The sequence below is a fragment of the Entelurus aequoreus genome, linkage group LG14 (assembly GCF_033978785.1).
Source record: "Entelurus aequoreus isolate RoL-2023_Sb linkage group LG14, RoL_Eaeq_v1.1, whole genome shotgun sequence".
Taxonomy (NCBI): Eukaryota; Metazoa; Chordata; class Actinopteri; order Syngnathiformes; family Syngnathidae; genus Entelurus; species Entelurus aequoreus.
The window spans coordinates 63287886-63307885 of NC_084744.1; the positions used below are offsets into that span (position 1 = coordinate 63287886).

At 43.3% G+C, this 20000-nt stretch overlaps 1 protein-coding gene and 32 non-coding genes across 35 annotated transcripts in view; 12 read left to right on the forward strand and 21 right to left on the reverse strand.

The window, feature by feature from the left end:
- rnf220a (ring finger protein 220a) overlaps positions 1 to 618 on the forward strand; it is a 390449-nt gene extending 389831 nt beyond the window's left edge. For all 3 annotated transcript variants that reach the window (XM_062070417.1, XM_062070416.1, XM_062070415.1), the window contains one exon: positions 1 to 618. This exon is cut by the window's left edge and continues 951 nt beyond it. The gene's annotated coding sequence lies outside the window, so the exon portion shown is untranslated.
- An 874-nt stretch (positions 619 to 1492) lies between these two features.
- On the reverse strand, positions 1493 to 1579 carry trnay-gua (transfer RNA tyrosine (anticodon GUA)). Its single transcript is given in 2 exon segments — positions 1493 to 1528; positions 1543 to 1579. It is a non-coding gene; the product is annotated as a tRNA-Tyr (tRNA).
- A 280-nt stretch (positions 1580 to 1859) lies between these two features.
- On the forward strand, positions 1860 to 1932 carry trnak-uuu (transfer RNA lysine (anticodon UUU)). The gene has a single exon. It is a non-coding gene; the product is annotated as a tRNA-Lys (tRNA).
- Positions 1933 to 2110: 178 nt separating this feature from the next.
- Positions 2111 to 2197, forward strand: trnay-gua (transfer RNA tyrosine (anticodon GUA)). Its single transcript is given in 2 exon segments — positions 2111 to 2147; positions 2162 to 2197. It is a non-coding gene; the product is annotated as a tRNA-Tyr (tRNA).
- A 739-nt stretch (positions 2198 to 2936) lies between these two features.
- trnar-acg (transfer RNA arginine (anticodon ACG)) lies at positions 2937 to 3009 on the forward strand. Its single transcript has one exon. It is a non-coding gene; the product is annotated as a tRNA-Arg (tRNA).
- Positions 3010 to 3229: 220 nt separating this feature from the next.
- Positions 3230 to 3302, reverse strand: trnaf-gaa (transfer RNA phenylalanine (anticodon GAA)). The gene has a single exon. It is a non-coding gene; the product is annotated as a tRNA-Phe (tRNA).
- Positions 3303 to 4146: 844 nt separating this feature from the next.
- trnay-gua (transfer RNA tyrosine (anticodon GUA)) lies at positions 4147 to 4234 on the reverse strand. The gene is given in 2 exon segments: positions 4147 to 4182; positions 4197 to 4234. It is a non-coding gene; the product is annotated as a tRNA-Tyr (tRNA).
- A 279-nt stretch (positions 4235 to 4513) lies between these two features.
- Positions 4514 to 4586, forward strand: trnak-uuu (transfer RNA lysine (anticodon UUU)). Its single transcript has one exon. It is a non-coding gene; the product is annotated as a tRNA-Lys (tRNA).
- Positions 4587 to 4764: 178 nt separating this feature from the next.
- trnay-gua (transfer RNA tyrosine (anticodon GUA)) lies at positions 4765 to 4851 on the forward strand. The gene is given in 2 exon segments: positions 4765 to 4801; positions 4816 to 4851. It is a non-coding gene; the product is annotated as a tRNA-Tyr (tRNA).
- Positions 4852 to 5559: 708 nt separating this feature from the next.
- trnar-acg (transfer RNA arginine (anticodon ACG)) lies at positions 5560 to 5632 on the forward strand. The gene has a single exon. It is a non-coding gene; the product is annotated as a tRNA-Arg (tRNA).
- Positions 5633 to 5852: 220 nt separating this feature from the next.
- On the reverse strand, positions 5853 to 5925 carry trnaf-gaa (transfer RNA phenylalanine (anticodon GAA)). Its single transcript has one exon. It is a non-coding gene; the product is annotated as a tRNA-Phe (tRNA).
- A 1091-nt stretch (positions 5926 to 7016) lies between these two features.
- Positions 7017 to 7089, reverse strand: trnaf-gaa (transfer RNA phenylalanine (anticodon GAA)). Its single transcript has one exon. It is a non-coding gene; the product is annotated as a tRNA-Phe (tRNA).
- Positions 7090 to 7906: 817 nt separating this feature from the next.
- trnay-gua (transfer RNA tyrosine (anticodon GUA)) lies at positions 7907 to 7993 on the reverse strand. Its single transcript is given in 2 exon segments — positions 7907 to 7942; positions 7957 to 7993. It is a non-coding gene; the product is annotated as a tRNA-Tyr (tRNA).
- A 1205-nt stretch (positions 7994 to 9198) lies between these two features.
- trnaf-gaa (transfer RNA phenylalanine (anticodon GAA)) lies at positions 9199 to 9271 on the reverse strand. The gene has a single exon. It is a non-coding gene; the product is annotated as a tRNA-Phe (tRNA).
- Positions 9272 to 10542: 1271 nt separating this feature from the next.
- trnaf-gaa (transfer RNA phenylalanine (anticodon GAA)) lies at positions 10543 to 10615 on the reverse strand. The gene has a single exon. It is a non-coding gene; the product is annotated as a tRNA-Phe (tRNA).
- Positions 10616 to 10771: 156 nt separating this feature from the next.
- trnar-acg (transfer RNA arginine (anticodon ACG)) lies at positions 10772 to 10844 on the reverse strand. Its single transcript has one exon. It is a non-coding gene; the product is annotated as a tRNA-Arg (tRNA).
- A 693-nt stretch (positions 10845 to 11537) lies between these two features.
- Positions 11538 to 11624, reverse strand: trnay-gua (transfer RNA tyrosine (anticodon GUA)). Its single transcript is given in 2 exon segments — positions 11538 to 11573; positions 11588 to 11624. It is a non-coding gene; the product is annotated as a tRNA-Tyr (tRNA).
- A 190-nt stretch (positions 11625 to 11814) lies between these two features.
- Positions 11815 to 11887, forward strand: trnak-uuu (transfer RNA lysine (anticodon UUU)). Its single transcript has one exon. It is a non-coding gene; the product is annotated as a tRNA-Lys (tRNA).
- A 244-nt stretch (positions 11888 to 12131) lies between these two features.
- Positions 12132 to 12203, reverse strand: trnah-gug (transfer RNA histidin (anticodon GUG)). Its single transcript has one exon. It is a non-coding gene; the product is annotated as a tRNA-His (tRNA).
- A 435-nt stretch (positions 12204 to 12638) lies between these two features.
- Positions 12639 to 12711, reverse strand: trnaf-gaa (transfer RNA phenylalanine (anticodon GAA)). Its single transcript has one exon. It is a non-coding gene; the product is annotated as a tRNA-Phe (tRNA).
- A 158-nt stretch (positions 12712 to 12869) lies between these two features.
- Positions 12870 to 12942, reverse strand: trnar-acg (transfer RNA arginine (anticodon ACG)). Its single transcript has one exon. It is a non-coding gene; the product is annotated as a tRNA-Arg (tRNA).
- A 686-nt stretch (positions 12943 to 13628) lies between these two features.
- trnay-gua (transfer RNA tyrosine (anticodon GUA)) lies at positions 13629 to 13715 on the reverse strand. The gene is given in 2 exon segments: positions 13629 to 13664; positions 13679 to 13715. It is a non-coding gene; the product is annotated as a tRNA-Tyr (tRNA).
- Positions 13716 to 14070: 355 nt separating this feature from the next.
- Positions 14071 to 14143, reverse strand: trnaf-gaa (transfer RNA phenylalanine (anticodon GAA)). The gene has a single exon. It is a non-coding gene; the product is annotated as a tRNA-Phe (tRNA).
- Positions 14144 to 15284: 1141 nt separating this feature from the next.
- Positions 15285 to 15357, reverse strand: trnaf-gaa (transfer RNA phenylalanine (anticodon GAA)). The gene has a single exon. It is a non-coding gene; the product is annotated as a tRNA-Phe (tRNA).
- Positions 15358 to 15829: 472 nt separating this feature from the next.
- trnar-acg (transfer RNA arginine (anticodon ACG)) lies at positions 15830 to 15902 on the forward strand. Its single transcript has one exon. It is a non-coding gene; the product is annotated as a tRNA-Arg (tRNA).
- Positions 15903 to 16122: 220 nt separating this feature from the next.
- Positions 16123 to 16195, reverse strand: trnaf-gaa (transfer RNA phenylalanine (anticodon GAA)). Its single transcript has one exon. It is a non-coding gene; the product is annotated as a tRNA-Phe (tRNA).
- Positions 16196 to 16351: 156 nt separating this feature from the next.
- On the reverse strand, positions 16352 to 16424 carry trnar-acg (transfer RNA arginine (anticodon ACG)). The gene has a single exon. It is a non-coding gene; the product is annotated as a tRNA-Arg (tRNA).
- A 450-nt stretch (positions 16425 to 16874) lies between these two features.
- trnar-acg (transfer RNA arginine (anticodon ACG)) lies at positions 16875 to 16947 on the forward strand. The gene has a single exon. It is a non-coding gene; the product is annotated as a tRNA-Arg (tRNA).
- Positions 16948 to 17168: 221 nt separating this feature from the next.
- On the reverse strand, positions 17169 to 17241 carry trnaf-gaa (transfer RNA phenylalanine (anticodon GAA)). Its single transcript has one exon. It is a non-coding gene; the product is annotated as a tRNA-Phe (tRNA).
- Positions 17242 to 17686: 445 nt separating this feature from the next.
- trnar-acg (transfer RNA arginine (anticodon ACG)) lies at positions 17687 to 17759 on the reverse strand. Its single transcript has one exon. It is a non-coding gene; the product is annotated as a tRNA-Arg (tRNA).
- A 690-nt stretch (positions 17760 to 18449) lies between these two features.
- trnay-gua (transfer RNA tyrosine (anticodon GUA)) lies at positions 18450 to 18536 on the reverse strand. Its single transcript is given in 2 exon segments — positions 18450 to 18485; positions 18500 to 18536. It is a non-coding gene; the product is annotated as a tRNA-Tyr (tRNA).
- A 280-nt stretch (positions 18537 to 18816) lies between these two features.
- Positions 18817 to 18889, forward strand: trnak-uuu (transfer RNA lysine (anticodon UUU)). The gene has a single exon. It is a non-coding gene; the product is annotated as a tRNA-Lys (tRNA).
- A 191-nt stretch (positions 18890 to 19080) lies between these two features.
- Positions 19081 to 19167, forward strand: trnay-gua (transfer RNA tyrosine (anticodon GUA)). The gene is given in 2 exon segments: positions 19081 to 19117; positions 19132 to 19167. It is a non-coding gene; the product is annotated as a tRNA-Tyr (tRNA).
- Positions 19168 to 20000: the final 833 nt, after the last annotated feature.

The following is a 20000-nucleotide window of genomic DNA, read 5'->3' on the forward strand; positions in this document are numbered from 1 at the left end:
CGCAGCGATACTCGACCAACTCTTCTTCCCCTCCCCCCGTTATCCTCCAACCGCTTTGCTGCAAAGGTCAAGCGAGGGAAGTCCGGGTCGAACCGGCGACCCCTTTTTGCAGCTTAACTCCGCCCCCTAACCCCCTTCTCCGGCCGCGGGGTGGCGGTGTGCTTTGTGTTTGTAAAACTATGTATTCTGTGACGTCTGTATTGTTGTCAAAAAAAAAAATGCTGAGATCAAGAAAATAAAACCTTCTCAAATATCACAAAACCCGAGTCATCAAATATAAGGTGTGTACTGTTGGAAAAAGGGGGAATACGACGTTGCTTCCGACAACAAATGCATGAGCTCACCTCCACTTAACTGTTTTTTTTTCTTTCTTGTTTAAGTCCTTTTATCTCCTGTAGCAACACGTCTCGGTCCACTAGAAAGGTCCGCCACAGAGTAAACGGGACGTGATCCGGGTTTACACATGCATTCGAACTCGCCCCAAAGATGACAAATTGCACAAGATAAATTATGTCACAGTTATTTTGTGTCTTGTATATTCTTGGAAATGGTACGTGTCTGACCCGTTTGTAAACTACATTTGACATGAATTAAAATGGATTGTAAATCCCAATTTAACACTTTGGTCTCTTGTTTCTGTTTCCGCGCACTGACTGGCCCGTTAATTCCACTTCTCCCAGAAAATTGTTGAAATTACAAATACTTTGGCATTCCCATGTTTATTTCTTTTGTTTGAAGAAAGGGTAAATGCCAGGACCTGGAGTTGAACCAGGGTTGCTGCGGCCGCAACCCAGAGTACTAACCATGATACTATCACGGTTGTAGCTCCCCAGCCTGATTGACACAGTTTACGTTAGGCTTACTACCAAAACGGTGCTTTACTGACTGCTTTTATTGGACTTTCAAGTCCAAGGACTTTCTAGTGGGCTTCTATTTGTGGCAGCCTGGGCCTTCACCAGCTCTACCTGCTGCAGCTTGGACGTCCACTAACCTCAGCCTGGCCTTTCAACTGCCATAGCCTGGATGTCTGCCCGCTTCGGTCTGGCCTTGTTCTGGCTATAGCCTGGGCCTCTGTTAGACTTAGCTTGGTTTTCAAACCGCTGCAGCCTGGGCCTCTGGATTTAGAATCATCCCTCAGAACTGCTGGCACGGCTTGTCAGCCATGAGAGTGGCTTACATTTTCTTCTGGACCTTTCCCTTCACTTCCCAGATTCATACAACTATTATGGTTCCTATTTTGTGTCAACCTCAAGACACAAGACATGATTTTGATTCTTTACTGTTTGTCTTAACATACTTCCAAATATCCCTGCCAAGGAGGGGCAGTAAGGTGGACAAAAGCATATAAGTAGAGTGATCTTCCACAATCTTCCTGTCTTATAGAGAGAAGTATCCCAAAAGGATACCTGATAGAGGCCAAGATCCTAGTGGTAATGGTTTTGAACGGACGTCCTCAGGATGTCAGACGTCCACATAAAAGTGGAAAGGGCAATCCTTCGAGCCGGAGTTGAACCAGCGACCTAAGGATGTCAGCATCAGCAACTACAGTCCTCCGCTCTACCAACTGAGCTATCGAAGGTACAATTCAGCTTCTCTCCCCAAGGCAATTGGCTCGACAATGTGGGGAGCATCCAAGTTAAATCCAGCTCAGAGCTGGCAACTTCGGGAGAGGAGCTTCTTTTTTGGTCAAAACCTTTGTTGATGATGATGTAAAACTGACTAAACTGTCAAAAATGAGGTTTGTGTTCGAGCTTTGACAATTCCCAGCTTGTCACTGAACCTCCTAATTAATGCACTTTCATCTGAGGTTGCCAATATGGCTGTTCTCTCAGACGTTTGGCAAATCAGAACTGAAAAGAGCCTGGGTAGCTCAGTCGGCAGAGCATCAGACTTTTAATCTGAGGGTCCAGGGTTCAAGTCCCTGTTCAGGCTCCTGATGTTAACTTCTTTACATTTCTACAAAGGGGTCCCTTTTGCTTCCTTATCCTGTATTTAATTTGAAAAACGTATTTGAGCTGATGCTTCCATTATTACAAATAATTACAATTGTGCAGATCTGAATTATCTAAATGCGAATAAATTGAATTCTAAAGAGCGGGTCAAATCAGATCCTTCGATAGCTCAGTTGGTAGAGCGGAGGACTGTAGTTGCTCATGCTGCTATCCTTAGGTCCCTGGTTCAACTCCGGTTCGAAGGGTTGCCTGTTACATTTGTATGTGATGTCATTCAAAAAAGAATGAAAATAATGTCTGACATACTGAGGATGTTTATTTAAAACCATTACCGCTAGGACCTTGGCCTCTATCAGATATCCTTTTGGGATACCTGTCTCTATAAGACAGGTGCGTTTCTAGCATGCCGACCTATCGTTTAGGTCTTATTGCATTCAGTTTGTATATCACCTTGGTTGGACACTTATTATATTTCAGCTGTATGAATCTTGGAAGTGAAGGGAAAGGTCCAGAAGAAAATTGAAGGCACTCTCATGGCTGACAAGGCATGCCAGCAGTTCTGAGGGATGATTCTAAATCCAGAGGCCCAGGCCGCAGCGGTTTGAAAGCCAAGCTAAGTCTAACAGAGGCCCAGGCTATAGCCAGAACAAGGCCAGACTGAAGCGGGCAGACATCCAGGCTATGGCAGTTGAAAAGCCAGGCGGAGGCTAGCAAACATGCCGGCTGGAGGCAGTGGAAGGCCAGGCTGAGGTTAGTGGACGTCCAAGCTGCAGCAGGTAGAGCTGGTGAAGGCCCAGGCTGCAACAAATAGAAGGCCACTAGATTTTAAAGTCCAATAGATGGATAGATAGTACTTTATTGATTCAACAAAAGCAGTCAGTAAAGCCCCGTTTTGGTTTGAAGCCTAATGGAAACTGTGTGTTGCTTTGGTGTAAGATATTTATGATATACAAACTTTCCTACAGTAAGGTGTTTATTTCCATAGGGCTAGTGGCGCAATGGATAACGCGTCTGACTACGGATCAGAAGATTCTAGGTTCAACTCCTGGCTAGCTCATTGGTCTTTCTTAATTGAACTGAAACAATATTCAGTGCCATTTTGTCCGGGAGATTTTTTAATGAAACAGTTGTCCAAATTGATAATGACAAAAAGCTGTGTGACAACTGAAGTTAGAATTCTGCCTGCAAGGCTGGCAGGTCAGGGAGACCATTTCAGTATGTAAGAGCCACAGAAGACTTATTAGTAAAAACAACTGGTTAAGAAGAACACAGAGTTGTGCTGAAACCCGGGGTCGAACCAGGGACCTTCAGATCTTCAGTCTGACGCTCTCCCAACTGAGCTATTTCAGCTACTTCAACCAGCTTTGGGTTCACTTTTTAAAATGTAACCAAGTTCTGCCCTGTTGGTGACTTTTGAGGGCTGGAAGGAGGCCTTTCCAAGGGGGTCTCAGAGCCTAGAATTGGTCAGCTCAAACTCAAAAAGAGTGTCTTACGCTCCACAAACAATGAGCTAGCCAGGAGTTGAACCTAGAATCTTCTGATCCGTAGTCAGACGCGTTATCCATTGCGCCACTAGTTTACATTAGGCTTACTACCAAAACGGGGCTTCACTGACTGCTTTTGTTGGACTTTCCAATCTAGTGGCCTTGTATTTGTTGCAGCCTGGGCCTTCACCAGGTCTACCTGCTGCAGCTTGGACGTCCACTAACCTCAGCCTGGCCTTCCACTGCCTCCAGCCAGCTTTATTGCTAGCCTCCACCTGGCCTTGTTCTCTGTTAGACCTAGCTTAGCTGCAGCCTGGGCCTCTGGATTTAGAATCATCCCTCAGAACTGCTGGCACGGCTTGTCAGCCATGAGAGTGGCTTACATTTTCTTCTGGACTTTCCCTTCACTTCCCAGATTCATACAACTATTATGGTTCCTATTTTGTGTCAACCTCAAGACACAAAACATGATTTTGATTCTTTATTGTTTGACTTAACATACTTCCAAATATCCCTGCCAAGGAGGGGCAGTAAGGTGGACAAAAGCATATGAGTAGAGTGATCTTCCACAATCTTCCTGTCCTACAGAGAGAAGTATCCCAAAAGGATACCTGATAGAGGCCAAGGTCCTAGTGGTAATGGTTTTGAACGGACGTCCTCAGGATGTCAGACTTTTTTTTTGTTGACATCACATAAAGTGGAATGGGCAATACTTTGAGCCGGAGTTGAACCAGCGACCTAAGGATGTCAGCATCAGCAACTACAGTCCTCCGCTCTACCAACTGAGCTATCGAAGGTACAATTCAGCTTCTGTCCCCAAGGCAATTGGCTCGACAATGTGGGGAGCATCCAAGTTAAATCCAGCTCAGAGCTGGCAACTTCGGGAGAGGAGCTTCTTTTTTGATCAAAACCTTTGTTGATGATGATGTAAAACTGACTTAACTGTCAAAAATGAGGTTTGTGTTCGAGCTTTGACAATTACCAGCTTGTCATTGAACCTCCTAATTAATTCACTTTCATCTGAGGTTGCCAATATGGCTGTTCTCTCAGACGTTGGGCAAATCAGAACTGAAAAGAGCCTGGGTAGCTCAGTCGGCAGAGCATCAGACTTTTAATCTGAGGGTCCAGGGTTCAAGTCCCTGTTCAGGCTCCTGATGTTAACTTCTTTACATTCCTACAAAGGGGTCCCTTTTGCTTCCTTATCCTGTATTTAATTTGAAAAACGTATTTGAGCTGATGCTTCCATTATTACAAATAATTACAATTGTGCAGATCTGAATTATCTAAATGCGAATAAAGTGAATTCTAAAGAGCTGGTCAAGTCAGATCCTTCGATAGCTCAGTTGGTAGAGCGGAGGACTGTAGTTGCTCATGCTGCTATCCTTAGGTCCCTGGTTCAACTCCGGCTCGAAGGGTTGCCTGTTACATTTGTATGTGATGTCATTCAAAAAAGAATAAAAATAATGTCTGACATACTGAGGATGTTTATTTAAAACCATTACCACTAGGACCTTGGCCTCTATCAGATATCCTTTTGGGATACCTGTCTCTATAAGACAGGTGCGTTTCTAGCATGCCGACCTACTGTTTAGGTCTTATTGCATTCAGTTTGTATATCATCTTGGTTGGACACTTATTATTTTTCAGCTTTATGAATCTGGGAAGTGAAGGGAAAGGTCCAGAAGAAAATTGAAGCCACTCTCATGGCTGACAAGCCGTGCCAGCAGTTCTGAGGGATGATTCTAAATCCAGAGGCCCAGGCTGCAGCGGTTTGAAAGCCAAGCTAAGTCTAACAGAGGCCCAGGCTATAGCCAGAACAAGGCCAGACTGAAGCGGGCAGACATCCAGGCTATGACAGTGGAAAGGCCAGGCGGAGGCTAGCAAACATGCCGGCTGGAGGCAGTGGAAGGCCAGGCTGAGGTTAGTGGACGTCCAAGCTGCAGCAGGTAGAGCTGGTGAAGGCCCAGGCTGCAACAAATAGAAGGCCGCTAGATTTTAAAGTTCAATAAAAGCAGTCAGTAAAGCTTTGTTTTGGTTTGAAGCCTAATGGAAACGGTGTGTTGCTTTGGTGTAAGATATTTATGATATACAACCTGTCCTACAGTAAGGAGTTAATTTCCATAGGGCTAGTGGCGCAATGGATAACGCGTCTGACTACGGATCAGAAGGTTCTAGGTTCAACTCCTGGCTAGCTCGTTGGTCTTTGTTAATTGAACTGAAACAAAATTCAGTGCCATTTTGTCCGGGAGATTTTTTAATGAAACAGTTGTCCAAATTAATAATGACAGAAAGGTGTGTGAGAACTGAAGTTAGAATTCTGCCTGCAAGGCTAGCAGGTCAGGGAGACCATTTCAGTATGTAAGAGCCACAGAAGACTTATTAGTAAAAACAACTGGTTAAGAAGAACACAGAGTTGTGCTGAAACCCGGGGTCGAACCAGGGACCTTCAGATCTTCAGTCTGACGCTCTCCCAACTGAGCTATTTCAGCTACATCAACCAGCTTTGGGTTCACTTTTTAAAATGTAACCAAGGTCTGCCCTGTTGGTGACTTTTGAGGGCTGGAAGGAGGCCTTTCCAAGGGGTCTCAGAGCCTAGTATTGGTCAGCTCAAAGCTCAAACTCAAAAAGAATGTCTTACGCTCCATGACTGAGTTTTTGAGGGTCTCTAAAAAATTAAGCAAAATGCTTGTGAAGATTGTTTGACTACCAAGAATGTTATGAATATTGCAAACATTTGGCAGATTTTTCAGAAATGTTCAAAAGTTCTTAGGAGGTTAATAATGAAGTATTCAATTGTAGATGAACTATGCTTCAGAAAATGTTGTTGTTATGTATTAATGTTGTTTATAACAAAGACAATAAGTATTGATTGATTGACTGAGCTTATAATGCAATTTCACCAAGGTATAAACTAACAGCACAAAGCACACATCAGTCATATTAAATCATGCATCAAGGCCAATACTGTAATGACATCTTGTTCAACTACTTACCAGAGGGAACAACATACCTCTTTTTCAAAAATCATCATCAAAAAAAGACAGTTTAAAGAAATGGCAAATGCCGTGACCCGGATTCGAACCGGGTCACTGTGACCACAACGCAGAGTACTAACCACTATACGATCACGGCTGTAGCTACCCATCCTGACTGATTAGGTGTTTGCTCTCCTCATCATGCTCTTAGACAGAATAGTCACATCTAGTCTAAATGCTAGTGACAAGCCCCAACAATTTATACTCTAACAAGAGAACGGAGAGCTCAGGCAAGATTTTTATATTTTTGGTGACCTTTTTCCTCACCCACCTAATTCTGATTGAATGCCCCGAGTACAACAACAGGTACAACTTCCAGTTATCCATTCACAATAATAAAAAGAAGGGAAAAAAAGCACGTTCCAGTTTGTAGATATTTATTTTAAATGGGAAAACAATTCCTGAAGAAACGGCACAGAATATAGTTTCAGTTCAATTAACAAAGCACTAGCCAGGAGTTTGACCTAGAATCTTCTGATCCTTAGTCCTTAATCCACAGAAGACTTATTAGTAAAAAACAACTGGTTAAGAAAGACACAGAGTTGTGCTGAAACCCGGGATCGAACCAGGGACCTTCAGATCTTCAGTCTGACGCTCTCCCAACTGAGCTATTTCAGCTATACCAATTACTTTCGGGTTCACTTTTTAAAATGTAACCAAGGTCTGCCCTGTTGGTGACTTTTGAGGGCTTGAAGGAGGCCTTTCCAAGGGGGTCTCAGAGCCTAGTATTGGTCAGCTCAAAAACAGAGCCAGAACAAGGCCGGACTGAAGCGGGCAGACATCCAGGCTATGGCAGTTGAAAAGCCAGGCGGAGGCTAGCAAACATGCCGGCTGGAGGCAGTGGAAGGCCAGGCTGAGGTTAGTGGACGTCCAAGCTGCAGCAGGTAGAGCTGGTGAAGGCCCAGGCTGCAACAAATAGAAGGCCACTAGATTTTAAAGTCCAACAAAAGCAGTCAGTAAAGCTTTGTTTTGGTATTAAGCCTAACGTAAACGGTGTGTTGCCTTGGCGTAAGATATTTATGATATACAACCTGTCCTACAGTAAGATGTACATTCCCATAGGGCTAGTGGCGCAATGGATAACGTGTCTGACTATGAATCAGAAGATTCTAGGTTCAACTTCTGGCTAGCTCATTGGTCTTTGTTAATTGAACTGAAACAAAATTCAGTGTCATTTTTTCTGGGAGTTTTTTTAAAGAAACAGTTGTCCAAATTAATAATGACAGAAAGGTGTGTGCGAACTGAAGTTAGAATTCTGCCTGCAAGGCTAGCAGGTCAGGGAGACCATTTCAGTATTGTAAGAGCCACAGAAGACTTATTAGTAAAAGCAACTGGTTAAGAAGAACACAGAGTTGTGCTGAAACCCGGGATCGAACCAGGGACCTTCAGATCTTCAGTCTGATTTTTTTTAAATGACATCACATAAAAGTGTCAATCCTTCGAGCCGGAGTTGAACCAGCGACCTAAGGATGTCAGCATCAGCAACTACAGTCCTCCGCTCTACCAGCTGAGCTATCGAAGGTCCTACTGTCATTTTTCATTTAGGAATTCAATGTATTAAAATCTAATTAACCACTAGACCGGGGGTCGGCAACCCGCGGCTCTAGAGCCGCATGCGGCTCTTTAGCGCCGCCCTAGTGGCTCTCTGGAGATTTTTCAAAAATGTATGAAGAATGGAAAAAGATGAGGGGAAAAAATGTATTTTTTTGTTTTAGTATGGTTTCTGTAGGAGGACAAACATGACACAAACCTCCATAATTGTTATAAATCACACTGTTTATATTAAATATGCTTCACTCATTCGAGTATTTGGCGAGCGCCGTTTTTTCATACTTATTTTGGCGGTCCTTGAACTCACCGTATAGTTTGTTTACATGTATAAATTTCTCCGACTTTCTAGGACGTGTTTTATGCCACTTTTTCTGTCTCATTTTGTCCACCACACTTTTAACGTCGTGCGTGAGTGCACAAAGGTGAGTTTTGTTGATGTTATTGACTTGTGTGGAGTGCTAATCAGACATATTTAGTCACTGCATGACTGCAAGCTAATCGATGCTAACATGCTATTTAGGCTAGCGATATGTACATATTGCATCATTATGCCTGATTTGTAGCTATATTTGAGCTCATTTAGTTTCCTTTAAGTCCTCTTAATTAAATTTATATCCAATGACACATGTAGTATGGCTTTTAATTTTTTGCGGCTCCAGACAGATTTTTTTTTGTATTTTTGGTCCAATATGGCTCTTTCAACATTTTGGGTTGCCGACCCCTGCACTAGACAGAGTTGCAGACATTTGTAATAATATGAAATAATGGAAGAACCGAATGCAGCTGAGATAGAATCCAGCACCCCCGCTACCCCAAAAAGGGACAAGCGTAAGATATTTAAGATACAGCGTAAGATACAACAGTAAGATATCTTGTCCCATAAGGCTAGTGGTGCAATGGATAACACGTTTGACTATAGATCAGAAGATTCTAGGATCAACTCCTGGCTAGCTCGTTGGTCTTTGTTAATTGAACTGAAACAAAATTCAGTGCTTTTTTTTTCGGGAGTTTTTTTTAACGTAATGGTTGTCCAAATTAATAATGACAGAAAGGTGTGTGACAACTGATGCTAGGATTCCGCCAGCAAGCCTGGTAGGTCATGTAGACCATTTCAGTATGTAAGAGCCACAGAAGACTTATTAGTAAAAACAACTGGTTAAGAAGAACACAGAGTTGTGCTGAAACCCGGGATCGAACCAGGGACCTTCAGATCTTCAGTCTGACGCTCTCCCAACTGAGCTATTTCAGCTACACCAATCATTTGTGGGTTCACTTTTTAAAATGTAACCAAGGTCTGCCCTGTTGGTGACTTTTGAGGGCTGGAAGGAGGCCTTTCCAAGGGGGTCTCAGAACCTAGTATTGGTCAGCTCAAAGTTTAAAACTCAAAAAGAATGTCTTACGCTCCATGACTGAGCATTTCAGGGTCGCTAAAAAATGAAGCTTACATTTTCTTCTGGACCTTTCCCTTCACTTCCCAGATTCATACAGCTGTTATGGTTCCTATTTTGTGTCAACCTCAAGACACAAGACATGATTTTGATTCTTTATTGTGTGACTTAACATACTTCCAAATATCCCTGCCAAGGAGGGGCAGCAAGGTGGACAAAAGCATATGAGTAGAGTGATCTTCCACAATCTTCCTGTCTTATAGAGAGAAGTATCCCAAAAGGATACCTGATAGAGGCCAAAGTCCTAGTGGAAATTGTTTTGAACGGACGTCCTCAGGATGTCAAACATCAATTTATATTTCAGCTATACCAATTTTTTTTGGGTTCACTTTTTAAAATGTAACCAAGGTCTGCCCTGTTGGTGACTTTTGAGGGCTTGAAGGAGGCCTTTCCAAGGGGGTCTCAGAACCTAGTTTTGGTCAGCTCAAAAACAGAGCCAGAACAAGGCCGGACTGAAGCGGGCAGACATCCAGGCTATGGCAGTGGAAAAGCCAGGCGGAGGCTAGCAAACATGCCGGCTAGAGGCAGTGGAAGGCCAGGCTGAGGTTAGTGGACGTCCAAGCTGCAGCAGGTAGAGCTGGTGAAGGCCCAGGCTGCAACAAATAGAAGGCCACTAGATTTTAAAGTCCAATAGATAGATAGATAGTACTTTATTGATTCAACAAAAGCAGTCGGTAAAGCCCCGTTTTGGTTTGAAGCCTAATGGAAACTGTGTGTTGCTTTGGTGTAAGATATTTATGATATACAAACTTTCCTACAGTAAGGTGTTTATTTTCATAGGGCTAGTGGCGCAATGGATAACGCGTCTGACTACGGATCAGAAGATTCTAGGTTCAACTCCTGGCTAACTTGTTGGTCTTTGTTAATTGAACTGAAACAAAATTCAGTGCCATTTTGTCCGGGAGATTTTTTAATGAAACAGTTGTCCAAATTGATAATGACAAAAAGGTGTGTGACAACTGAAGTTAGAATTCTGCCTGCAAGGCTAGCAGGTCAGGGAGACCATTTCAGTATGTAAGAGCCACAGAAGACTTATTAGTAAAAACAACTGGTTAAGAAGAACACAGAGTTGTGCTGAAACCCGGGATCGAACCAGGGACCTTCAGATCTTCAGTCTGACGCTCTCCCAACTGAGCTATTTCAGCTACATCAACCAACTTTGGGTTCCATTTTTAAAATGTAACCAAGTTCTGCCCTGTTGGTGACTTTTGAGGGCTGGAAGGAGGCCTTTCCAAGGGGGTCTCAGAGCCTAGAATTGGTCAGCTCAAACTCAAAAAGAGTGTCTTACGCTCCACAAACAGTGAGCTAGCCAGGAGTTGAACCTAGAATCTTCTGATCCGTAGTCAGACGCGTTATCCATTGCGCCACTAGCCCTACGAGAAGGACCATTTTTACTGTAGGACAGGTTGTATATCGTAAATATCTTAAGTCAAAGCAACACACAGTTTACATTAGGCTTACTACCAAAACGGGGCTTCACTGACTGCTTTTGTTGGACTTTCCAATCTAGTGGGCTTCTATTTGTTGCAGCCTGGGCCTTCACCAGCTCTACCTGCTGCAGCTTGGACGTCCACTAACCTCAGCCTGGCCTTCCACTGCCTCCAGCCAGCTTGATTGCTAGCCTCCACCTGGCCTTGTTCTCTGTTAGACCTAGCTTAGCTGCAGCCTGGGCCTCTGGATTTAGAATCATCCCTCAGAACTGCTGGCACGGCTTGTCAGCCATGAGAGTGGCTTACATTTTCTTCTGGACCTTTCCCTTCACTTCCCAGATTCATACAACTATTATGGTTCCTATTTTGTGTCAACCTCAAGACACAAGACATAATTTTGATTCTTTACTGTTTGTCTTAACATACTTCCAAATATCCCTGCCAAGGAGGGGCAGCAAGGTGGACAAAAGCATATGAGTAGAGTGATCTTCCACAATGTTCCTGTCTTATAGAGAGAAGTATCCCAAAAGGATACCTGATAGAGGCCAAGATCCTAGTGGTAATGGTTTTGAACGGACGTCCTCAGGATGTCAGACGTTTTTTTGTTGTTGACATCACATAAAAGTGGAATGGGCAATCCTTCGAGCCGGAGTTGAACCAGCGACCTAAGGATGTCAGCATCAGCAACTACAGTCCTCCGCTCTACCAACTGAGCTATCGAAGGTACAATTCTCCTTCTGTCCCCAAAGCAATTGGCTCGACAATGTGGGGAGCATCCAAGTTAAATCCAGCTCAGAGCTGGCAACTTCGGGAGAGGAGCTTCTTTTTTGGTCAAAACCTAATTAATTCACTTTCATCTGAGGTTGCCAATATGGCTGTTCTCTCAGACCTTTGGCAAATCAGAACTGAAAAGAGCCTGGGTAGCTCAGTCGGCAGAGCATCAGACTTTTAATCTGAGGGTCCAGGGTTCAAGTCCCTGTTCAGGCTCCTGATGTTAACTTCTTTACATTTCTACAAAGGGGTCCCTTTTGCTTCCCTGCAGCCGTCCTGTATCCTGTATTTAATTTGAAAAACGTATTTGAGCTGATGCTTCCATTATTACAAATAATTACAATTGTGCAGATCTGAATGATCTAAATGCGAATCTTGTTCAACTACTTACCAGAGGGAACAAGATACATCTTTTTTCAAAAATCATCATCAAAAAAAGACAGTTTAAAGAAATGGCAAATGCCGTGACCCGGATTCGAACCGGGGTTGCTGCGACCACAACGCAGAGTACTAACCACTATACGATCACGGCTGTAGCTACCCATCCTGACTGATCAGGTGTTTGCTCTCCTCATCATGCTCTTAGACAGAATAGTCACATCTAGTCTAAATGCTAGTGACAAGCCCCAACAATTTATACTCTAACAAGAGAACGGCGAGCTCAGGCAAGATTTTTATATTTTTGGTCACCTTTTTCCTCACCCACCTAATTCTGATTGAATGCCCCGAGTACAACAACAGGTACAACTTCCAGTTATCCATTCACAATAATAAAAAGAAGGGGAAAAAAGCACGTTCCAGTTTTTTAATGAAACAGTTGTCCAAATTGATAATGACAAAAAGGTGTGTGACAACTGAAGTTAGAATTCTGCCTGCAAGGCTAGCAGGTCAGGGAGACCATTTCAGTATGTAAGAGCCACAGAAGACTTATTAGTAAAAACAACTGGTTAAGAAGAACACAGAGTTGTGCTGAAACCCGGGGTCGAACCAGGGACCTTCAGATCTTCAGTCTGACGCTCTCCCAACTGAGCTATTTCAGCTACATCAACCAACTTTGGGTTCACTTTTTAAAATGTAACCAAGTTCTGCCCTGTTGGTGACTTTTGAGGGCTGGAAGGAGGCCTTTCCAAGGGGGTCTCAGAGCCTAGAATTGGTCAGCTCAAACTCAAAAAGAGTGTCTTACGCTCCACAAAAACAATGAGCTAGCCAGGAGTTGAACCTAGAATCTTCTGATCCGTAGTCAGACGCGTTATCCATTGCGCCACTAGCCCTACGGGAAGACCATTTTTACTGTAGGACAGGTTGTATATCGTAAATATCTTACGTCAAAGCAACACACAGTTTACATTAGGCAAAATGGGGCTTTACTGACTGCTTTTATTGGACTTTCCAATCTAGTGGCCTTGTATTTGTTGCAGCCTGGGCCTTCACTAGTCCTCTACCTGCTGCAGCTTGGACGTCCACTAACCTCAGCCTGGCCTTCCACTGCCTCCAGCCAGCTTGATTGCTAGCCTCCACCTGGCCTTGTTCTCTGTTAGCTTAGCTTAGCTGCAGCCTGGGCCTCTGGATTTAGAATCATCCCTCAGAACTGCTGGCACGGCTTGTCAGCCATGAGAGTGGCTTACATTTTCTTCTGGACTTTCCCTTCACTTCCCAGATTCATACAGCTGTTATGGTTCCTATTTTGTGTCAACCTCAAGACACAAGACATGATTTTGATTCTTTATTGTTTGACTTAACATACTTCCAAATATCCCTGCCAAGGAGGGGCAGTAAGGTGGACAAAAGCATATGAGTAGAGTGATCTTCCACAATCTTCCTGTCTTATAGAGAGAAGTATCCCAAAAGGATACCTGATAGAGGCCAAGGTCCTAGTGGTAATGGTTTTGAACGGACGTCCTCAGGATGTCAAACATCAATTTGATTTTTTTTAAATGACATCACATAAAAGTGTCAATCCTTCGAGCCGGAGTTGAACCAGCGACCTAAGGATGTCAGCATCAGCAACTACAGTCCTCCGCTCTACCAACTGAGCTATCGAAGGTCTTGCTGTCGGTTTTCATTTAGGATTTCAATTTATTAAAATATAATTAACCACTAGACAGAGTTGCAGACATTTGTAATAATATGAAATAATGGAAGAACCGAATGCAGCTAGGTTCAACTCCTGGCTAGTTTGTTGGTCTTTCTTAATTGAACTGAAACAAAATTCAGTGCCATTTTTTTCGGGAGTTTTTTTAACGTAATGGTTGTCCAAATTAATAATGACGGAAAGGTGTGTGATAACTGATGCTAGGATTCCGCCAGCAAGCCTGGTAGGTCATGTAGCCCATTTCAGTATGTGGGAGCCACAGAAGACTTATTAGTAAAAACAACTGGTTAAGAAGAACACAGAGTTGTGCTGAAACCCGGGGTCGAACCAGGGACCTTCAGATCTTCAGTCTGACGCTCTCCCAACTGAGCTATTTCAGCTACACCAATCATTTGTGGGTTCACTTTTTAAAATGTAACCAAGGTCTGCCCTGTTGGTGACTTTTGAGGGCTGGAAGGAGGCCTTTCCAAGGGGGTCTCAGAGCCTAGTATTGGTCAGCTCAAAGTTTAAAACTCAAAAAGAGTGTCTTACGCTCCATGACTGAGCATTTCAGGGTCGCTAAAAAATGAAGCAAAATGCTTGTGAAGAATGTTTTACTACCAAGAATGTTATGAATATTGCAAACATTTGGCAGATTTTTCAGAAATTTTCAAAAGTTCTTAGGAGGCTAATAATGAAGTATTCAAGTGTAGATGAACTATGCTTCAGAAAATGTTATTGTTATGTATTAATGTTGTTTATAACAAAGACAATAAGTATTGATTGATTGACTGAGCTTATAATGCAATTTCACCAAGGGATAAACTAACAGCACAAAGCACACATCAGTCATATTAAATCATGCATCAAGGCCAATACTGTAATGACATCAAATAGATATTTTGAATGTTGCCAGAGTACCTGCTTGGTTTCTCATCTTGTTCAACTACTTACCAGAGGGAACAACATACATCTTTTTTCAAAAATTATCATCAAAAAAAGACAGTTTAAAGAAATGGCAAATGCCGTGACCCGGATTCGAACCGGGTCACTGTGACCACAACGCAGAGTACTAACCACTATACGATCACGGCTGTAGCTACCCATCCTGACTGATTAGGTGTTTGCTCTCCTCATCATGCTCTTAGACAGAATAGTCACATCTAGTCTAAATGCTAGTGACAAGCCCCAACAATTTATACTCTAACAAAAGAACGGCGAGCTCAGGCAAGATTTTTATATTTTTGGTCACCTTTTTCCTCACCCACCTAATTCTGATTGAATGCCCCGAGTATAACAACAGGTACAACTTCCAGTTATCCATTCACAATAATAAAAAGAAGAAAAAAAAAGCACGTTCCAGTTTGTAGATATTTATTTTAAATGGGAAAAAAATTCCTGAATAAACGGCACAGAATATAGTTTCAGTTCAATTAACAAAGCACTAGCCAGGAGTTTGACCTAGAATCTTCTGATCCTTAGTCCTTAATCCACAGAAGACTTATTAGTAAAAAACAACTGGTTAAGAAAGACACAGAGTTGTGCTGAAACCCGGGATCGAACCAGGGACCTTCAGATCTTCAGTCTGACGCTCTCCCAACTGAGCTATTTCAGCTATACCAATTACTTTCGGGTTCACTTTTTAAAATGTAACCAAGGTCTGCCCTGTTGGTGACTTTTGAGGGCTTGAAGGAGGCCTTTCCAAGGGGGTCTCAGAGCCTAGTATTGGTCAGCTCAAAAACAGAGCCAGAACAAGGCCGGACTGAAGCGGGCAGACATCCAGGCTATGACAGTTGAAAAGCCAGGCGGAGGCTAGCAAACATGCCGGCTGGAGGCAGTGGAAGGCCAGGCTGAGGTTAGTGGACGTCCAAGCTGCAGCAGGTAGAGCTGGTGAAGGCCCAGGCTGCAACAAATACAAGGCCACTAGATTTTAAAGTCCAATAGATAGATAGATAGTACTTTATTGATTCAACAAAAGCAGTCAGTAAAGCCCCGTTTTGGTTTGAAGCCTAATGGAAACTGTGTGTTGCTTTGGCGTAAGATATTTATGATATACAACCTGTCCTACAGTAAGGTGCTTTTTAGTAGGGCTAGTGGCGCAATGGATAACGCGTCTGACTACGGATCAGAAGATTCTAGGTTCAACTCCTGGCTAGCTTGTTGGTCTTTGTTATTTGAACTGAAACAAAATTCAGTGCCGTTTTGTCCGGGAGATTTTTTAATGAAACAGTTGTCCAAATTGATAATGACAGAAAGGTGTGTGACACCTGAAGTTAGAATTCTGCCTGCAAGGCTAGCAGGTCAGGGAGACCATTTCAGTATGTAAGAGCCACAGAAGACTTATTAGTAAAAACAACTGGTTAAGAAGAACACAGAGTTGTGCTGAAACCCGGGATCGAACCAGGGACCTTCAGATCTTCAGTCTGACGCTCTCCCAACTGAGCTATTTCAGCTACATCAACCAACTTTGGGTTCACTTTTTAAAATGTAACCAAGTTCTGCCCTGTTGGTGACTTTTGAGGGCTGGAAGGAGGCCTTTCCAAGGGGGTCTCAGAGCCTAGAATTGGTCAGCTCAAACTCAAAAAGAGTGTCTTACGCTCCACAAACAGTGAGCTAGCCAGGAGTTGAACCTAGAATCTTCTGATCCGTAGTCAGACGCGTTATCCATTGTGCCACTAGCCCTATGGGAAGGACCATTTTTACTGTAGGACAGGTTGTATATCGTAAATATCTTACGTCAAAGCAACACACTGTTTACATTAGGCTTAATACCAAAATGGGGCTTTACTGTTTGAAAGCCAAGCTAAGTCTAACAGAGGCCCAGGCTATAGCCAGAACAAGGCCAGACTGAAGCGGGCAGACATCCAGGCTATGGCAGTGGAAAGGCCAGGCGGAGGCTAGTGGACGTCCAAGCTGCAGCAGGTAGAGGACTAGTGAAGGCCCAGGCTGCAACAAATAGAAGGCCACTAGATTTTAAAGTCCAATAGATAGATAGATAGTACTTTATTGATTCAACAAAAGCAGTCGGTAAAGCCCCGTTTTGGTTTGAAGCCTAATGGAAACTGTGTGTTGCTTTGGTGTAAGATATTTATGATATACAACCTGTCCTACAGTAAGGTGTTTCTTTCCATAGGGCTAGTGGCGCAATGGATAACGCGTCTGACTACGGATCAGAAGATTCTAGGTTCAACTCCTGGCTAGCTTGTTGGTCTTTGTTATTTGAACTGAAACAAAATTCAGTGCCGTTTTGTCCGGGAGATTTTTTAATGAAACAGTTGTCCAAATTGATAATGACAGAAAGGTGTGTGACAACTGAAGTTAGAATTCTGCCTGCAAGGCTAGCAGGTCAGGGAGACCATTTCAGTATGTAAGAGCCACAGAAGGCTTATTAGTAAAAAACAACTGGTGAAGAAGAGCACAGAGTTGTGCTGAAACCCGGGATCGAACCAGGGACCTTCAGATCTTCAGTCTGACGCTCTCCCAACTGAGCTATTTCAGCTACACCAATCATTTGTGGGTTCACTTTTTAAAATGTAACCAAGTTCTGCCCTGTTGGTGACTTTTGAGGGCTGGAAGGAGGCCTTTCCAAGGGGGTCTCAGAGCCTAGTATTGGTCAACTCAAAGCTCAAACTCAAAAAGAATGTCTTACGCTCCATGACTGAGCATTTCAGGGTCTCTAAAAAATTAAGCAAAATGCTTCTGAAGAATGTTTAACTACCAAGAATGTTATGAATATTGCAAACATTTGGCAGATTTTTTTGAAATTTTCAAAAGTTCTTAGGAGGCTAATAATGAAGTCTTCAAGTGTAGATGAACTATGCTTCAAAATATGTTATTGTTATGTATTAATGTTGTTTATAACTAAGACAATAAAGTATCGATTGATTGACTGAGCCTATAAGAAATGGCACTGAATTTTGTTTCAGTTCAATTAACGAAAACAACGAGCTAGCCAGGAGTCGAACCTAGAATCTTCTGATCCGTAGTCAGACGCGTTATCCATTGCGCCACTAGCCCTACGAGAAGGACCATTTTTACTGTAGGACAGGTTGTATATCATAAATATCTTACGTCAAAGCAACACAGTTTACATTAGGCTTAATACCAAAACGGGGCTTTACTGACTGCTTTTGTTGGACTTTCCAATCTAGTGGCCTTCTATTTGTTGCAGCCTGGGCCTTCACCAGCTCTACCTGCTGCAGCTTGGACGTCCACTAACCTCAGCCTGGCCTTCCACTGCCTCCAGCCAGCTTGATTGCTAGCCTCCACCTGGCCTTGTTCTCTGTTAGACCTAGCTTAGCTGCAGCCTGGGCCTCTGGATTTAGAATCATCCCTCAGAACTGCTGGCACGGCTTGTCAGCCATGAGAGTGGCTTACATTTTCTTCTGGACCTTTCCCTTCACTTCCCAGATTCATACAACTATTATGGTTCCTATTTTGTGTCAACCTCAAGACACAAGACATGATTTTGATTCTTTATTGTTTGTCTTAACATACTTCCAAATATCCCTGCCAAGGAGGGGCAGCAAAGTGGACAAAAGCATATGAGTAGAGTGATCTTCCACAATCTTCCTGTCTTATAGAGAGAAGTATCCCAAAAGGATACCTGATAGAGGCCTAGGTCTTAGTGGTAATGGTTTTGAACGGACGTCCTCAGGATGTCAGACGTATTTTTTTGTTGACATCACATAAAAGTGGAATGGGCAATCCTTCGAGCCGGAGTTGAACCAGCGACCTAAGGATGTCAGCATCAGCAACTACAGTCCTCCGCTCTACCAACTGAGCTATCGAAGGTACAATTCAGCTTCTGTCCCCAAGGCAATTGGCTCGACAATGTGGGGAGCATCCAAGTTAAATCCAGCTCAGAGTTGGCAACTTCGGGAGAGGAGCTTCTTTTTTGATCAAAACCTTTGTTGATGATGATGTAAAACTGACTTAACTGTCAAAAATGAGGTTTGTGTTCGAGCTTTGACAATTCCCAGCTTGTCACTGAACCTCCTAATTAATTCACTTTCATCTGAGGTTGCCAATATGGCTGTTCTCTCAGACGTTGGGCAAATCAGAACTGAAAAGAGCCTGTGTAGCTCAGTCGGCAGAGCATCAGACTTTTAATCTGAGGGTCCAGGGTTCAAGTCCCTGTTCAGGCTCCTGATGTTAACTTCTTTACATTTCTACAAAGGGGTCCCTTTTGCTTCCCTGCAGCCGTCCTGTATCCTGTATTTAATTTGAAAAACGTATTTGAGCTGATGCTTCCATTATTACAAATAATTACAATTGTGCAGATCTGAATGATCTAAATGCGAATAAATTGAATTCTAAAGAGCTGGTCAAGTCAGATCCTTCGATAGCTCAGTTGGTAGAGCGGAGGACTGTAGTTGCTCATGCTGCTATCCTTAGGTCACTGGTTCAAATCCTGCTCGAAGGGTTGCCTGTTACATTTGTATGTGATGTCATTCAAAAAAGAATAAAAATAATGTCTGACATACTGAGGATGTTTATTTAAAACCATTACCGCTAGGACCTTGGCCTCTATCAGATATCCTTTTGGGATACCTGTCTCTATAAGACAGGTGCGTTTCTAGCATGCCGACCTACCGTTTAGGTCTTATTGCATTCAGTTTGTATATCATCTTGGTTGGACACTTATTATATTTCAGCTGTATGAATCTGGGAAGTGAAGGGAAAGGTCCAGAAGAAAATTAAAGCCACTCTCATGGCTGACAAGCCGTGCCAGCAGTTCTGAGGGATGATTCTAAATCCAGAGGCCCAGGCTGCAGCAGTTTGAAAGCCAAGCTAAGTCTAACAGAGGCCCAGGCTATAGCCAGAACAAGGCCAGACTGAAGCGGGCAGACATCCAGGCTATGGCAGTGGAAAGGCCAGGCGGAGGCTAGCAAACATGCCGGCTGGAGGCAGTGGAAGGCCAGGCTGAGGTTAGTGGACGTCCAAGCTGCAGCAGGTAGAGCTGGTGAAGGCCCAGGCTGCAACAAATAGAAGGCCACTAGATTTTAAAGTCCAATAGATAGATAGATGTGAAGTGTGAAGTGAATTATATTTATATAGCGCTTTTCTCTAGTGACTCAAAGCGCTTTACATAGTGAAAACCCAATATCTAAGTTACATTTAAACCAGTGTGGGTGGCACTGAGAGCAGGTGGGTAAAGTGTCTTGCCCAAGGACACAACGGCAGTGACTAGGATGGCGGAAGCGGGAATCGAACCTGCAACCCTCAGGTTGATGGCACGGCCACTCTACCAACCGA